Source organism: Medicago sativa, chromosome 4 (genome assembly GCF_051527215.1).
Source record: "Medicago sativa cultivar Bolivia chromosome 4, Bolivia_mono, whole genome shotgun sequence".
In the NCBI taxonomy this organism is placed as follows: Eukaryota; Viridiplantae; Streptophyta; class Magnoliopsida; order Fabales; family Fabaceae; genus Medicago; species Medicago sativa.
The window spans coordinates 16,423,704-16,438,063 of NC_140752.1; the positions used below are offsets into that span (position 1 = coordinate 16,423,704).

The 14,360-nt window shown below is 32.7% G+C and overlaps 1 long non-coding RNA gene across 2 annotated transcripts; it reads left to right on the plus strand.

Annotated features, from left to right (window-relative positions):
• The first annotated feature begins 5,894 nt into the window (after nucleotides 1-5,894).
• Nucleotides 5,895-9,867, plus strand: LOC146926761 (uncharacterized). 2 transcript variants are annotated; one of them, XR_015005499.1, is made up of 8 exons: nucleotides 5,895-6,033; nucleotides 6,280-6,384; nucleotides 6,458-6,553; nucleotides 6,680-6,777; nucleotides 7,037-7,166; nucleotides 7,274-7,651; nucleotides 8,111-8,231; nucleotides 9,604-9,867. It is a non-coding gene; the product is annotated as an uncharacterized LOC146926761 (long non-coding RNA). The 2 variants fall into 2 exon arrangements; XR_015005498.1 differs by having other exon boundaries at nucleotides 6,280-6,352.
• Nucleotides 9,868-14,360: the final 4,493 nt, after the last annotated feature.

Sequence of the window (14,360 nt, forward strand, 5' to 3'; positions counted from 1 at the left end):
GTTAATATTTAAGTATCTTCGTCCTGTCAACCCTAAGACTTCGTCTCTTGACTCTTCGGACAAAGAAACTTAAATAGGGGCAGCTGTTATACCCTAATTTTGGACCTAAAAATACTAGTCATTTTTTCTTTTCCTGCATTATAAGTCATTTGAATTGTCTCTGATCAATTGCATCTTTCTTTGCATTTTATTTCAATGTTATTTGCAAAATTCACATGCAAGGGTATTTTAGTCATTTCCTGTGTCAAATTTCTCTCAGTCTTTCAAAATTTTGTCTGAGTCCTTTCAAGTAGTGTGAATAAGCCTCTGTTTCATTCTATGTCAAAATCCATTTCAAAAACTGCATTTGGAGTCATTGTGAGTCAGTTTTGCCCCTAGGGGCATTTTGGTCATTTCAAGTGTCAAGTCACTGTTTAAATCCTAAAAATTGTCTCTGAGCCTTTTAATTTTGCTTGTATGAGTCTTTGATTCAATTTCTGTTAAAAATCCATTTTTCAATTGCATCTGAATCATTTCTAGTCGTTTTTGAGCCCCAGGGGCATTTTGGTCATTCCACACGAAATTTCGGCAGAGAGGTACTTTAAAGTACCTCATTTAGGCCATTGGTTCGTTTTAGTCCGTTTTGTCAATTTTAATTGTTTCACTTTACGTTTAGTCAATTTTACCAATTTTTAATTCAATTTTATTTTTTATTTTATTTTTTGCACTTTAGTCCTTCAAATTCTAACATTTGCATTTTAGTCACCTTTATTATCTTTTTTCTTCTTAGTCCTTTTTTTAACAATTACAGAACAGTCCTCATTAGCGCCAGGTTTTGTTTTTAGTTTTTTTTATTGCAGAATGGTCCTTTTATTTCTCAAAATTGCAAAAAGGTCCCAAAGTCCAAAAATAGTCCAAGGCCGAGCCAAACAAGCCCAGATACAGGTGTCAGGTTGCAATTGGTCCAGTGATACACATGGCAGCTTATAAATAGTCACAACAGTGCAATCACCATTCATTCAACGCCAACTCATCACAAACACATTCCCATCTTCATTTTCCAGAAAAAGAAATCAAAAACGACTTTTCATCAAGAACATGATGAAGTTCATGAAGAACTTCATCATCTAACAAACCCTAACCGAACTCAATTCATCACGAATCCACAGAATTATCCACTGATTTTCACAGAATTCAACCTCAATCATACAAGTTCAACATGAATCTCGAAGAAACCTAATCAAAAACCATTCCAATTCAATACAATTTCGGAAGAAGAGTTTGTTCAATCTGCAAGATTCTCAGAGATTCGTTACAAATCATCATCATCGAATCTGTTTTCCTACAATTCGAGCTCAAATTCACCATTAGAGTGGTGAACCTGAACGATCGCAGGAAAGCGAGAAGAAGAGGGAAAGGAAGATTGAATTCGAAGTTGAACCAGAGTAGAAGAGGAACGTGTTCGAAGCAACAAAACTTACCAGAAAGAACGAAGAAGACGACGTGAAGCTTCCGGTGTTCTACGACCTCCTTCTCCGATCAAACTTCCGGTAAACCCTAATTTCTCGAAAGATCTATTTCCAGAATATAATTCAAGTTCGTTTAGCTTCGCATCTCATAGATCTAGGTTTGTTAAACGAAGAATGGCGAAAACACACCGTCGAGCTTTCGGTTACAACCAAAACAAACAAAGGACAAACGGAATCCGTCTGTCTCACCTGAGAAGACGATGATTCCGTTGTTATCTGAAGTTTACGATGTGGTTATCACCATTCTTTCCATCCTTGACGCCGTTAGGTTTAGGTCGGAGAAGATGAGAGAACAAGAGAAAGACGAGAAGAAGAAAGAGAACGAACGGTTGAAAATGAGGTTAGGCCGGCTCACTAGTTTTTATAGGGAGTGAACCGGACCGGTTTACCTAAACCAAACTGGTTCGCTCCCAAACCGGCCTCTTCCTTGTTTATGACCGTTTGATCTGTTTCCCCAAGACGTGTACGGTGTAGATCTGACTTTTATCTGTGCCTGATGTGCGTTATGGTGTGTAGCGCGTCCTAGTCCGTTAGATCTAGGTTAACTTGAATCTGGTTCGATCTGATGGCTCTAAAGCCTCCCTGAGATCCGAATTCAGGTTTGGTTTTGGGCCTGGGTTGCTTTTTGGTGTTTTCTTGTATTTCGTTGGTTTTCTTGCTATGTGTCACACTGCTGGTTGCTTTTTACACCTGTGTCATGCTTAAAATCCTTCATAAAATTCTACAAAAAAATTCTATACATTCTTGATGTTTTTCTTACATTTCTTTGACATTTTTTGTGCTAAGGCTTGAAAAGAATATTAGAAGCATTTTTTTTTCCTTATTTTTGTTAGAATTAATGATTTTCTTGCATTTTTTAGCTAAAAAAATCCTTTTAAAATTCCTAAAAAGTTTTCTAGGTATTCTTGATTGTTTTTTTGTGATGTTGATTATGTTTTAAAATCCTGATTGAAAAGTATGTAGTATTTTCTTGTGAAACGTTTACTTTTTTTTTTTGTTAAAAAATTGTGAAGGTTATATGTAGTTTGAGCCCAAAAATCTTGTGAAAAGTTCTAAAAAATCTTCATACACATCTCTTGATAATTTTGTGGTGTTCTTGTGATAATTTTGCATATTAAAAAATTGATGAACACGATGTGGCTAATTTTCTTACTATTTTGAGGTATTTTTGTGCTAAAATAAATGAAAATTCATTTGATTTTAATTCCAATTGCTTGATGAGTGTTGGTGACCTATACCATTTGATTCCATAGGGTTTAGCTACTGTTTGTGTTTGATATTAGTGCATGAGTATGACTCTTGATTAGTTACTTAGCTTACAAGTTAGTTGAATGGTTAAATAATGCAAGTATGTCCAAAGTTTATTTTAAAATGTCAAGTAAATCAAGTAGCCTTGATTCCCATTCCAAACTTGTTTCTAAACCTTTAAAATGTAATTGGAATGTGAGAATTATAGGTCACTTGGTTCTTGCATTTTATGAATAAGTCTTAGCCATGTTTGCACTTATTTTCTATCTTTTATATTCTAGTATTTCTCTTACTTCACTTCTTTGATATTGCCTTATGTTACTAACCTTTTCATTTCATATTTCATATTCACCATAAGCATCATCATTTCATCCCATTTTCATCTCTATTCTTCTTGCAATATGATTTGTACCAAAGTTAGAATGTAAACATTTAGGAGCTTCTTGTAATATTTTTACTTTCACACTTTAATTTTCTTGGCAAAGAGGCCATAGAATGTATTTAGGGTATGATGTAAAGGACAATGGACTCTAATGATGTACACCGACACAAGCACCGACACATGCACACACACACCACTATATAGCTAGAATATGCATGTTTAGATGTATGTTTAGGATTGTATGTTTAGATGAATGCCTAGGACTTATACTTAGAAAAAAAACCCAATTTTCCAAACAAATGTGAACAACTTCACTCAAAGCTTTTCCAAATAAACCTTGGGATCCAATATTCCATTGTATTTTCTTTTCCATTTTCTTAATCAAATTTCAATGAAAATAATCAAACTTTGACCATATTTTGCAATTCACTAATTCAACCTCACTATTTTCTAATCTCATGCCCTTGAGGCCTCTTTCTATTCTTCAAAATCCATTTTCAAACTTAAAATCAACCAACAAAAACAAAAACATTTTTTGAGAGAGAACTACGGTGGATTTGATCCCTTAAACGGGTACGTAGGCAAGGAACAAAATTCCTTCAATTCAACTAAAATAAAAATACAAAAACATTCTTCTCCCTCCAATTCTTCACTTAGAAAACTCTTAGGTGTAAATAACATTTTCAAATAGCATTTAAAAATAAAGCGCGCGCGTAGAAGTTAAAGACGGTTCCTATAGGTTACTATAGTCGTTATGGGTGCCTAACACCTTCCCGTAGCGAAAACAACTCCCGGACCTCGATTCTCAAGGGTTTTGCTTACTTTTTCCCTTCCCAAGAAAAAATAAGATATCACCGGTTTAAAAGGTTCAAACGTAATCAATGTTTGACACCCGAAAACCAAGATAAAACAACATCTACTATGATCATGAGTGAGTAGACCTTTTAGTCTTGGGAATGCTGGAATAGTTTAATGACTTAATCCTATTCAAACCAAGTCTAAATATCTATTTGTTTAACTTCTATTTTCTAATCTAATTTCATTGTTTTCAAACTCAGTAACAAGTGTTAAACGAAGGACCAAAATGTGGAGTTTAATAGTTGTTATTTCATCATCTCAAATATCAAACGAACGATCGAAAGATGAAGTTTGATATTGGAACAAATGAAATTAGACAAGACGACACAAAACTTGATGGGAACACCCCAAATGAATAGTTTTGTGAAGTATTGAGGCAATAAGAGTCGCACTTAAAGGGTCTCAATAATAATCGACCATGAGAATATGTTTGGTTGTTATTGAGTTACATTTATGTATTCTGAAAGGAAACATAAAATACCTAAGAGATTCTTGCTTTTAGAAAAGAATTTAACCTAAAGATAGAGAAATAGACTTGGAATGTTTAGGAATTAACATTTAGATGAAACCAACAATCCCATGACGCTTTTTAATCTGAATTTAAACCAAGAACATTGAACCTTAATATTTTCAGCTAATCATCATTGAAAACAAGATCGGTAATTACTTTAACTCTCTGTGGACGATAATCTTTTTACTACTCGGTAGAACCGTACACTTGCGGATTCGTATCACATGTGCATGGGAATTTTTTAAATATCATGTGCATTTCTCCATGTTGAAAATTTCGGATATCATGACTTAAGATTACTTCTTATGCATGGGAACCAGGTGTTTGTTTGGAATGCCTCTCTAAGGATGGTTTTGTTAAAACTGATAGGGATGGATCTGTTACGAATCACAGAGCCTTAGCTGCTATTCAAGGTGTGGTGTGTAATGCTAATGGTGCTTTTTTATTTGGATTTTCCGTTAAATTAGGAGCTTGCACTATTATTATAGCTGAGCTTAGGCTATTTCGTTATCATTTCTACCGGTGTTAGGATGTTTAAGAGTAGCTTCCCTAGCCATATCATATCAACTCAGAATCCAGCTTAAGGACTTTTTAAAAAATATTGAAATTTTCACGGATATAAATGAATTTTTTCGTATTTTCATGGACCAATTACATATTTTAACTTGAATTTAATATTTTTTTTGAGGATTTAGCCTGAATTTAATGTAAATATTTTTTTGTATTATTTTGTATATTGCTCAGTAAAAATAATATATTCTAAGCCATCATCGCACCTCAACATTGGTCATGTAAGAACGAGTTGTTTCAAGTTCGATCCTCGGCATCCCAAGTCAAAAAAATATAATTTATCTCAAATCATTTGATAATCTTCCTTAGCCTCAAAGAATATTATCATACTATATATAAAAGTTGCCCCAAGCTAGAATTTTCGCCCTAATTAAACCTAAACCCTAGCGAATAAAATTCCTGTTTTAACCCTGACCTAAACCTTAATTACGAAACAGCTATAGTAACAAAAGAAGAGAAAACAAAGCCAAACAACTCTACGCGCGCTCAACAAGCGTCTTTCTCTTCCCTGGAAACAATCACTCTGACCTAACCCCCTCTCTCTATTTTCTCTCACACCCATTCTCTGAATACCATCATCTCCCTCTGCCACCGGATTCTAGCGGACCTCCGTCGTATCCGCACCATCACCTGTGGCCATTTCATCTCCGCAGCAGCCGTATCACCACCATCACTAACTCTGGTCATTTCATCTTCGCCGCCGCCGTATCTGATTCTGACCCATCTTCTTGCTCATATCAGAATCTCCGTTTCTCTCTCATTTTCGCTCTGAGCAACTTTCGCAGTCCTTCAGATGGATTAACCATTCTCAACCATCCTTCACCATTAGCGATTTCACATTCTCCCCCCAACCTTTTGATTCTCCTCAATCACTGAGTCCAAAAGGTTCGATTTTGAATCCTTCCTATACAGAAACACAAAAACGCTGATCATTTTCGATTGTTGATTCAAAAAAGGTTTGATTTCTTCTCATCCAAATCTCATCGATTTCATCTAAATTTTATAATTTTATATGTTTTGTTCATGGTTTAAAGATCAAACGTCGACTAAGCTTGGAATGAATTTATATGTTCTGTTCATCATTTAAAAAAATAGTAATTCTTCTACCCCACACCTAGCACTCTAATATCATGGGTCAAACTTCAGCTGGTGACACTTAATTGTTTTGATTTTTATTTTTTGAAATTTGTTGATTGTTGTAGGTTCGGTGAGATTGAAATGATTCGGCCGTCATCTTCAAAAACTGTGCTATATTCTCATAAAACTAACGAGAATGTAATTGTGACGGTTCAATTTTTGTCTTTGAAGTAAGTGATTTGTGCTTTGTTATGGTAGTTTATGTTTATTTGATTGAGGTGTCGTGTATTATGTGTTTGACAGTCCAAGGGAAATTCACATGGCTAGGAGATTGCTTAGTATGCAGATGGAGATATTGTAGTGTGTAATGAGTATAATCCGTCTATTGGTTATGCTACGGTAAAAATATGTCAAACTCATTTTGTTAATAGGTTTTTTGTTGTTTAAATTTGTTCATTTGGTATTTACATTGAAGCATTGAGTGCTTTTGTTTTGAGATTTAATGTTTTGGTTTGATCGATGCAGGGTCTCAGTAGTATGAAGTAAATGTAAAGGTCTTTGATAGTTGCTTATATGGAGAAATTGTGTATCCAGATTAGAAATCTTCATGACTATTGAATTAGGTAGGAAATATCAAAACTCTAATTTCTCGAGCAAATTAAAATTATTTCATGCTTACTTTTGATATTGTGGATTGACAAAAATTAAAGTGATTGATGTAACTTGAATATTTTGATGATTTGCTGCTGTACTTTGAGAGTCAAAGGAAATTAAAAGCATGACAAATACAATTTTTTGATTTAACATAACGGTTTAAATTTTGATTTTGATTTGATTTGCAAGGAGTTAAGTTAAACTGTGTTAATTGAAATTGTTGGTCAGATTTCTTGAACGGTGAAGTGGAGGAATCGAAGACAGTGGCAGAGGGTGATTATTCAATCGATAAAAGCAATTAGTGATTTTTAAAAATTCACCGGAAGGTGATTGTCATGACCACTTATGATCTAGATAGGTATTTTTCATAATATTCATTGGTTGGATTGGATGTATCAGTCTCTCTATCTCATCTAATTATGTTTCTGATTTTTTTTTCTCCCTATTTTTTCTTCACTTTTGCAGGTTTTCCTTTTTGGTAGGATTGTGTTTATTGAGGAATGCATAGCTTGACTGTAATAATGATGTAGAACAAGAGGATCCATCAACTATTGGTATTTGAGAAAGCTTTAAATTTGACGGAAGCAAGAAGACTAGATGGATAAGTAACTCTCTCAATAGTTAGGTGCAAGATTTAATGAATCAATTTTGGTTAACACAAACTCAAAACAACCATTGATACAACCTCTTTGTTATTAAAATCTAGAGATCTTTAGGCCGTTTTACCAATTTTTATGTCCCTCTCTTTCATTTCATCAAGCACCCAATTTCAAGCCTCTATCCCCAATTTCTTTCAACCGCCAAATCAATTGCCACCTCTCGAGCTTAAAAATTGAGTTATAGGTATGAATATAGTGTTTTTTTCCTGTTTCTCTTGCAGAATTTTAATTTTATTTTGATATGTATGCTAACATGGTAACTTTGTAAAGGTTGTGTAATTTTTTTGACATTTTATAACAAGGTAACTTTGGCTAGGTTTAAGAGAATGATATAAATGAGGTTATGACTATATTACTATTGGAAGGAAGAATGAAGTCAGTGTGGAATAAATTATTTAGAACTTCATTTATCAAACCAGATGATAACAAAAGCACTCTGGAAATTATGTTGTTCAGCTTTAATTACTTTCCCTTTAAAATGTTTGAAGGAATGCCTCATTGGATTTCATTTTCACCACTCATACTTTCTTTTGGGTTACAAATGTGTGTTTCAGTTAAGCCTTGAAAGTCTCTGTTTTTTGCCTTGACATTATTTTGCTAAGAACTTCTTTAACTTAATAACCCTTTTTTTCCTCCTTTGCAGGATTGTTGTCATTCTTGGTTGCCATTAGATTAGTCACTAGGATTATGCATATTAGCTGTGGGTTTATTATGCTTCTAAAGCATGTGGTTCTCTATTAAATCTTGAACTTCTTTTATGTCAGGTGATAATTTGTCTTACTCATTGGTTCTATCAAATTGGATTCAAAATTTGAGCTTTCCTTTGGCAAGAAATGGAGCTAACTATACATATGTCTATAGAATTTATAACTTTTGAATAATTGCTTTTGACTTTTCAAAATGAATGATTGTTTAGTCTGTTATCTTTATATTTTTATTAATGTCTTGATTAAGGCTCATACTTATGGCCGCGAACTTGATACATTGTTGACATATTTGTTTCTTATTTGCATATTCTGTATGAATGATGCCTATGAAAAATTGCAAAATCAATTATTTGAACATTTAGGGCAATGTGTGACTATGTCAGATGACTTCATATGGAACTACAATTTAGTAACTCAACGTATCAATGATTGGAATAAGTTCTTTGTGTCCATTAAATAAATTTGTTCAAATTCTAGGATAGAGCAAGATGTGTTCAAACTGATGCCTAATTAATTAACAGACATATATTTTCATCTTAATTATGGACAATTAAGTTGTGATAGTTGGCCTTTCTGTGGTGGTGCAGGTCACTATATTGGTGTATATGTATCTTCTATATCTGTTTCTTATTTGCTAATAAACGTTTTTTTTAATTAAAGTATTTGATATCAAATTGTGCATCACCATCATACTCAGGTGGAACATCATATTTTCTAGAGATGATAACATATTGCATTGATTTTATTTTTTTTTATATTGCATTGATTAAAGTCATACTCTTTGTCGCAATTTTTTTTTAGAGAGGTGGCTGATTTTTTACTCTGTAGTATTTGATTGTCTTTAGATCTCTCTAATGTCGCGAATGTATATACACGGGTCTATTGTAGCTATTTGAGATAATCAATGGTGTATCTAATTAGATAGACCGGACTACTACCTGCTGAAAATTCTCAGTTTCTCAGATTTATTTTAGATATTTCTTGATAGTTTAATGAACAAATGAGTTGTAGCCAATGATTATTGTCTTTAAATTTCTCAATGAACGACTAGATTTCATTATGATCTTGCAAAGCTATTTCCAACACTTATTTTTTTGTTGCAAGAATTACAAATTTATGTGATTTTTATTTTCTTATTAGTGCTATTTTGTGTGTAATTTACCACATTGTTTATGATTTGAATTTCTAACTATCTTTTTATATTGTAATAACTTATACACTGGTACAATGTTTGTGGTCATAATAAGGTTCAATTTTGTATGAATACTCAAAAGTGCACATTAAGAGAGTTCTACTCAAAAGTGCACATTAAGAGAGTTCTACTCTTTTTTTGGAATTCGAGAATTTTCCTGGTAGTATATCTGTACTTTTTTCATTTGAGAGGTCTGCTACTAATGCTATGTCATGTTTTGCTAACTTGCTGCTGTAGAGTTTTTGGGCCATTTTTCCCGCGGTGTTGTTCTAATGCCTATTCAACTCACATTTTCTGGTCTCGGAAGATAATTTCGAAGCCCGTTTTGGTATGAGGCAGCTAGAGTTTGTGTTCTGCTGCAGTTGTTCTAATCCATATGTTATGTAAAAGCTACATGTTGTAATCTTTTCATGTCCTAATCCATATATTCTGTAAAAGTGATAGTTGTTATCAAGAATATAGATTAAAAATGCAACATCTCATGTTCTATTGTATTATGAATGTCGTTTTTAACTTGCCAATTTATGTATGATAAAAAGTCTCACTGTGGGATACTTTGAATTTGCTGAGTTTGAAAGGAAATAGGGTGGACTTAGTTTAACTTCTTCACCTACTATTTTTTGTTCAATGTAGACAGTTTTCTATAGTTGTGTGTTATACAATGACCATTAACAAAATTTAAGGGCAATCACTAAATCAGGTTGGTATATACCTTCCACATCGTGTTCTCAAATGGTCAACTTTATGTATCAATATCAGGGGTTACCTCATGAAACGGTCTGAAAAATTTGCTAATAGATGAACATGGTGTTTGCATTGATAGTACTTCGAATGTAGTGTTTAAAGAAATTTTCCAAAATGTGTAGACACGAAAACCTCAATTACTATTGAATTTAAAGTTATGACATTTGAACATTAAGTTGAAAATATGCGATGTATTTTTGCTTTTCTTTACTATATTTACATTGTATATGACCCGTGCGGCAGCACGGGTGAAAAGTCTAGTATATTAAAATCACATATAATCTTTTGAGCCCAAACTCATAGTACTTAACCCTAAAATTGAGTCCCCTCTCATACTACTTGTTAGATCTCCATTTTATTTATCTCTTCTTTTTTTCCCTTCTTGTTATTTCATTTTTATTTCTTGTATTTCTAGGTATTCTTCGTTTTACCAGCATTGTCTAATTGTATCTATAACTTGAGCAATTGCATATACAATTTGGATTTCCGAGTTACTTCATTTTAATTAATTTTCTACCCGGTCTAACAATTTCAATAGTATTCTAGATCTGATTACTTAACAAGGCCGACTATGTGTTCAATTCTAGGTCATGTTAGTTCATGTCTGAATTTCATAACACTTGGTGACGATGAAGGTGAAGATCATATTGAGGATGAAGATCTTATAATTAAAACAAGTATCAATCTTACAATCAAATCAATAAAATACCAAAGGTATATCTTCGATACTAAATCTTTGTTTATATTTTTCTTCATTATAAAATGAAGGGTTAAATGGCTTTTACCCCTGCCATTTGGGGGTCTTTTGCTTTACCCCCCGTAAAAAAAAAAAAAAATTGGATATTCCAACTTGTAATATAAAGATTCCTTTGGTTTACCCCCCTTAAAGGCAGCTGTCTGCTAGATGATTGGCGTGCTGACATGGTATTTTTTTTTATTATTTCCACATAGATTAAAACACCAAAATTATGGTTAATTGCCATACCCCCATCTCATTTACCCTAAAACCTAAAAACACAATTTCAGAGATTGAGAAGAAGAAGAAGAGGCATAAAAAGAAGAAGAGGTTTACAATTTATGGTGAATACAATCAATTTTTAGTCGAAGTTGACAAAATTGAAACAAGATTTGCTTGGTTTGCGTGAAATTGAAGTAAGATTTGGTAGGAGAAGATAGTTCGTTTAGGGTTTCGAACTCGAATTAGGGTTTCCTGGCTTCTGGGAATCTGGGAATGAACGAAGAAAGAGAAAGCGAGCTGAACAAAGAAGGTTGAAGACGAAGCTTGTGGTAAGTTTACTGGTTCTCTCTTTCTCTTTATGCATGTGTGTCTTTACTGGTTCTTCATTATAAAATGAATTTAATTTTTCAATTTAATAAACCAAATCATTTTCCTATTGATTTGATCATCGAAGAAAGAGAAAGCAAACTGAACAAAGAAGGTTGAAGACGAAGCTTGAGGTAAGTTTACTGATTCTCTCTTTCTCTTTATGCATGTGTGTCTTGTATGTTGTTGTTATATTTTTCTTCATTATAAAATGAATTTAATTTTTCAATTTAATAAACCAAATCAATTTCCTATTGATTCGATCATATTTTCTAGATATCTTCTAAATTTATATTTCAATATTTATAATTTATGAACATTTTCTTTGTAATAATCAGATATTCAAAATTAATTTTCACTCAAACCATCCAAAATAAATTCTTGCCAATGTTTTTTTGGTCTCAATATGTTTTTGTTTTGTGTTTTTTTGTCAAAAGTTTATCATTACCCTTTGTATACATTTAAGCTAAAACTAAGGTGAACACTTTTGTGATTTTTTTAAAAGAAAAGAAATTGAAAAAATATTGTTTTTGGATTTTTAATTTTTTCAGTTCAGGCTATGAAATTTTTTATTGTTATAGTGGTATATAATATAGTTTAATTCTCTTATTATGGACTTTATATAAGATATTTTGTGTTGAGATTTTATGAATATGTTTGTTCTTATAATATGGTGAAATTGTTTTGCTATGGAGTTTCGTAGAAACAATCAAGAGTCGTTTGCAGAAACACACAAGAAGCTACTTCCTCCAGCTTGGTGGAAATTGATTACTGCAAAACTTATTTTGTGATGCAAATCGGTAAGAAGCAAAATAATTCTATCTTTATTTTGTACAAGCTAAGGGCTTATTAATTTTAGAAGGGTTATAATTTTTAAGAAGACACTCCCATTTTCAATGTCTTTATCATGTTTCATTGGTTGCAAAATAACTTAAAAAACTTAAAAATTCAAGTATACCATATATTATGAGGAATACTATCAACACACATTTCATATTCTTGTTCTTGAAAAAATATTGAAAGTTCAAATTAAATATTTGTGTATTTGTTTTTACTATTAGAATATTTAATTAATAATGAATGAAAAATTATTGATTAATACAACGTACATTGATGTTGTCTCTAAGCAACAGACTCAGTCCTTTGCCATGGACATTTTCTTGATTGTACTTTTTAATATCCTCTGTGGATTATTAATATGATAGTTCTCTCCTCAACATAGTTTGTAAATCACTTAGGGACTATCCCGTTATTGTAACTCTTTATATAGAGGATGAGAGGCTAAGAATGTTAAAGGTGGAAGGTATAACATTTTTTTTTTGTTATATATGCCACAGTTAACATAAGATTTACATCAACGGGATAGTCTCCAAGTGATTTACTAACTGTGTTGAGGAGAGAACTATCATATTAATCATCCACATAGGATATTAAAAAGTACAATCAAGAAATTGTTTATGGCAAAGGACTGAGTATGTTGCTTAGAGACAACATCAATGTATTGTTTGCTTAATTTAAAGGTTAAACCATCTGAGTAATGTAATTAAATCCAAATTCTTCTCACTAGATTGCTGGAAGCTAAATGGTTCCTTAGAGGCCAAGATGTCCTCTTCTTTGGTTGGAAGACCATTATACATTTAGCAAAAAACAAATTCGATGACTAAATATGTAATCTAGGGACAAACCGAAAAAATTCGATACAATTTAGATTAGAATCCGATACAAATTAGAAATTGGGTAAGAATAGTAAAGAATAAGGGTTTTAGAGAGAAGAAAATAATTTGTTGAATGACGATTGATTTTCAAATGAGGCAAAAGGCACTGTTAAATACAACAATAATCACTAAAAGAGTAAAAGGACATTAGGAAATATCTAATTCAATTCCTGCAACAGATTGCCTCACCAACATAAATACCGCTTTTGTTAGCTTTTCTAACACGAGTTTTACATTTCCTTGAACTCACACTTCTCTTCCACTTCACAATCTTCTTAACAAAATCTCCATGACCTAACACTGATTGCTTCCACCACTTTGCATAACGCATAGTAACATCAGTCTCAAACACTCTTGGTGGAAAATACAAATTTTTATCAGACATGGGCCTAGAGTAGTTTTTCCAAGAAATATACTTTGTATAGTTAAACCTAGCCACATAAGTCGGAACATCTTGGCCAATTCCAAATTGCATAGAAACACTATGTGGAAGATATTGCTCTATAGACTCAAACCCAATAAGCTCTAAATCCTTCTTAAATGGTACCCGGATTTCATTATTTGGATAAAGAATTCAACAATTCTCAGGATATCTAAGATATGGATGCCAAAGAAAATTATCGACAGTTGAGTCTAATGCCAACTTAACATTGTCAATTTTCAAGGCCTGAACCTTATGCCACTTAAACAATAAAGGGTCTCTACGGGTAATCAACATGGGTTTTGGATGCAAGTGTGTGAACATCTTCCACACCCAAACTTGATCCAAGTAAAAAGGTGATAGAAGAGTAAATTCAACAGGAAATCTATCATCACTAACAAGATATTTTGACATATCAATAATTGTTTTCTTAAATAAAGATAAATCCTTATATATGCTAGCCAGAACAGATGGTGCCAAAGCAATTGGATTTTCTCTAGCAAGATTAACATTATTAGAAAACAAACAACTTTTCACCATTTTTTTTAGGAGTAAAAACAAAAATTGACAACCAAGTAGAAAGGAAGGTTTCATGTTCAATTTCACTACCTTTATCGATGAACATATCCATCCATAATGATATGTAAGCATGACCTTCATTCCTATTTGTAAGTTGCTTTCTTTCAAGGATCAATTTGTTTTCCACCTCTCTCATTTATTGGTCTTTAACTTGGGTGAAAACAGGATCGCCAGTGATAGGGTAGCCCCCCAAGACAATGATATCCTCCAA